Raw genomic sequence first — 4,039 nt, 5'->3', positions numbered from 1 at the left:
AGACTGTCCCACACGGCGTTTGCCCATTCCAGGGCCTTACCCGTGAGACAGGAGACGAGGACGCTGACGCTCTCCTCCCCCGAGGGAGGAGGACGAACGGTCGCCAGGTATAACTCCAACTGGAGTAAGAAGCCCTTACACCCAGCGGCCGTTCCATCGTACTCCCTGGGGGGAGCGAGTTTCACCCCACTGGCACTGGGGGCTGTGGGTGCTGGAGGGGGCGCAGGCTGTTGGACTGCCGCGTTCGGGGGGCCGAGAGCGCGTCGGTCCCAGCTCTCCAGGCGCGCCAACACCTGATCCATGGCGTTCCCCAGCCGGTGGAGCAGGGTAGAGTGTTGGTCCACGGTTTCCTCCATGGACATGGCTGGCGCTGAAGCTCCTGCTGACTCCATTTAAGTTTTGGTACGTGATTTCTGTCACGGGCTGGCTCGAGGAACAACAGGAGAGGTAGAGTCAGGCGCAGGAGACAGAGAGAGTTCGTGACCACACTTCTTTATTGGAAGCACTGTACGTGGTCGACAAGGTATAGGGGCGCAGCCCTGAACGATTCTGCGGTGGTGTACACAAAATAAAACAAACCACAGGCAGAAGGGAAAAATTCAGTACACGTTCTTTACGAACACAAAACCCGGACAAGCAACACAATCACGTACAACCACATACATCCTACGCTAACCTAAATAACCCCCCCTTACTAATGACTAACCCAAAACAGGTGCGTGCCTACCTAGACCTAACCAAACGAAAGTGAAACAAAAAGGGATCGATGGCAGCTAGTAGGCCGGCGACGACGACCGCCGAGCTCCGCCCGGCCGAGGAGGGGCGCCACCATCCGTCACTGTCGTGACAAGCATTTTACTTCATGTTATTACAGTAAACGAGAAATCCCTCAATCTGCCATATATTTTTCAGGTTCACATAAATAAAGTAATACTGCCATTGCCTTGGGGTTTTGTTAGAAGTTTATTGGTATCCAGAAGTCCTGATTTGATGGGTTTGACTCTGCTTCTCCTTTAGCTGGCACATGTCCCCCACACACCCCCTGGCTGCCTGTGTGTGTTGCCTGGTTCCACAAACTGCTTTCTTTTTTCTCTCCAGGTCAAGTCTGTCATCAACCTCGTGTTTGCCGCCTACACCGGAGATATCTCAGCACTAAGGAGGTAATGTATGCAACTCTTTTACACACTCTCTTCTTTAACACACACACACACACACACACACACACACACACACACACACACACACACACACCCGCATACACACACGCACACACACGCGCACACACACACACACACACACACACACACACACACACACACACACACACACACACACACACACACACACATTCACAGAAACACACCAAACATAATGACTGTCCCTCAGTGTGTACAACAGAACTAAAGTCCTGCTGTCCATGATATGCAAATTATATATTTTTTTAATAATGTTAATTTCATGACAATGGAATGATTAGATCTTCATTCATAGTGATACATCATCTCTTGCATCTCTGACTTACTTCTTCTTTCTTTGTCCGTTATCGTCCATCTCGTGACACTGCTGACCTGTTTCTGTATGTCTGCAGATTTGCTCTGTCCTCCATGGACATGGAGCAGAGGGACTATGACTCCAGGATGGCTTTACATGTGGCAGCAGCAGAAGGTACTTCTCACAGCCTCCTTTTCCTGTCACAAACAGGGACAGATTGTGTGTGTGTGTCAGGATCCTCTGGGAGTGTTTGGCAGACCCCCTCTGTGTCGTAGGGTTAATTTGTTGTCCCTTGGTAACTGCACTGTGTCGTGTTTGACGTCTTTGCTGCAGTGTGTGAGAGAGAAAGTGCGTAGGAGTGTGAGGGTTATTTAAGAAACAAACAGTCATCTGCTCTACTTTCAGGACAGGCAGAGGTGGTGCGTTTCCTCTTGGAGGCGTGCAAAGTGAACCCCTGTTCCCATGGATAGGTATGACCACTTTGTCTGTCTGCCTGTCTGTCTTATCTGTGTGTGTGTTTTGGGTGGGTAGGTAAGTGTGGGTGGATGAGAGACTGTATCATATACTTGAGTGAGAGTCTACAATGCACTCCCACTCAAAAGAACACTTATGGTCGACCATGAGGGATTTATTTGAACTGTACCCTATAGCATTTTCACACCTGAAGAGTCGTGTTAGTTCCCAAAACGAATACCTTTGTAGGCCAGTCCAACCCCAGTCAGTCACAACTGCTCATTATCTTTCCAATGGAAGAGGCCTTGCATTTTGGCCATCACGGCATGATCACCATTCTCCAGGACTATCAAAACAAGTACAACCCACAAGAGGCCCCCAAGAAGGACAAGGAGACAGCAGAGAACAACCTGAGCGGCCTGCTGTAGTGTAGACATCCAAGCCAGTAGATGGCGCCACGCTGCTTTTGTATCCTCTCTACTAGACTGCTGTTTCTTTGGTGGGATAAACACTTTTTGGAGTGACTTTTGTCGACTTTGTATAATGACTTTATTTCTGAACTGTGTGTTTGATTAAATGTGTTTTATATTTTTTATACTCCTTTGTTTTACTGTAAGTGTTTTGCTTTACCTTTTGTTGTGCGCTTTGGTGACGGTGTTGCTTATTTTTGCTGTATCTTTCCTCTTTCGTCCTCTATCCTTTCCCTCACCAAGTGTGTGTGTGTGTGTGTGTGTGTGTGTGTGTGTGTGTGTGTGTGTGTGTGTGTGTGTGTGTGTGTGTGTGTGTGATTGAATCTTTGTGACATTGGTGTGGAATATAAAGTGATATTATTATACATATGCTGCTACATGTAAATTGTATATTTATGTACTGTATAAAGTAAATATATTTCATGATATCAAGGACCAATACTTAATATAATTCAATGTAATAGTTTAGCAGTTTGGTCTTTTTCCTGGAGGGCCACAATGTGTAGTAATCTTTGGCCAAACCAGGCACACTAGAGTCTATGGAGCGATATGATGTTGAATCTGAAATTCAATTTATGTTGGCAATAATATCACTCCATACCATTCTAGCTATATGTCTTGGTTAATGCCTGGTTGGAAAAAATGAAAAAGACTGTAGCTCCTGAAGACATTATGGGCCACCACTTGGGTATAAGCACTATATGGTCCTGTAGCCTACTTTGTCACATGTAAACAAGTTTAGGATGCCAAATGTTACCAAACATCCTACGCTTCCACTAGTCCCAGTCAAACTTATCTTGACCTTTATCAACCCTACTGCATATGCCCTGTAGCTTTCATTTCAATTTCATTTTATTGTACTTTGTTTGGGATGGCACAAGACACTTTTTTTTTAAAATGTGTGTATATTTTTGGTCTAGTGTTCTTTTTCTGTATTATGATTTTATCATAACAATGGAATTTTACTTCTCTATTGCTCAATACTGTATGCTATGCGCACACAGTTGTTTGTTGTAGATCTGGAACCACTGACAGAATAGGGGAGTATCTGTGGCCACATGATAAAACACTAGTCTGGCATCACTAGTCTGAAAATAGGAGGAAACCAGTTGGACATGTACATAAACATATGGCAGTTGACATTAATATTGTCAAAAACACATCCTAGATGTCTCACACTTTTTGAATGAACTTGTGCCTTTGGCCAGGATCCAATTTTCCCACGGAGCTGGTGTGTAAAGGACCATATAAAATCATCTGAATGAGGGTTATTCATGATTCAGTGGGATTATAGCATAGTTGAATTCAATTTAATTTCCAATGAGTTTAAGAAATTAATGGAAAGACATGTACTTATTGTATTGAATATGTACAAAAACAGTTTGTTGATTTAGTGTGTCAGTTTTGTGAAGGGCCAATATGAATGTAAAATCCAGACAGTTGAGGAATGACATGCAGTATGACATGAGCGATACCAAAAACATAGCTACTGCAGTCAGTTTACAACCAGAGTTTTTCTTTTTTAATTTGTTTATTGCTTAAACAGAAATTTTAACACAGCATAAACCAATACTGATCAAATTAGAAATCAAAGCAGTGGTAGGTTTTATGGGGAAAACATTCAA

General features: G+C 44.1%; 1 long non-coding RNA gene across 2 annotated transcripts; it reads left to right on the top strand.

Annotated features, from left to right (window-relative positions):
* Positions 1 to 861: 861 nt before the first annotated feature.
* On the top strand, positions 862 to 4,039 carry LOC115188325 (uncharacterized). Of its 2 annotated transcripts, XR_003876378.1 has the most exons (3): positions 862 to 1,160; positions 1,589 to 1,665; positions 1,897 to 4,039. It is a non-coding gene; the product is annotated as an uncharacterized LOC115188325 (long non-coding RNA). The 2 variants fall into 2 exon arrangements; XR_003876377.1 differs by having other exon boundaries at positions 1,589 to 4,039.

Source organism: Salmo trutta, unplaced genomic scaffold, assembly GCF_901001165.1.
Source record: "Salmo trutta unplaced genomic scaffold, fSalTru1.1, whole genome shotgun sequence".
Taxonomy (NCBI): Eukaryota; Metazoa; Chordata; class Actinopteri; order Salmoniformes; family Salmonidae; genus Salmo; species Salmo trutta.
Note: the sequence above shows the minus strand (reverse complement) of the source record. Positions and strands in the feature narration are given on the sequence as shown.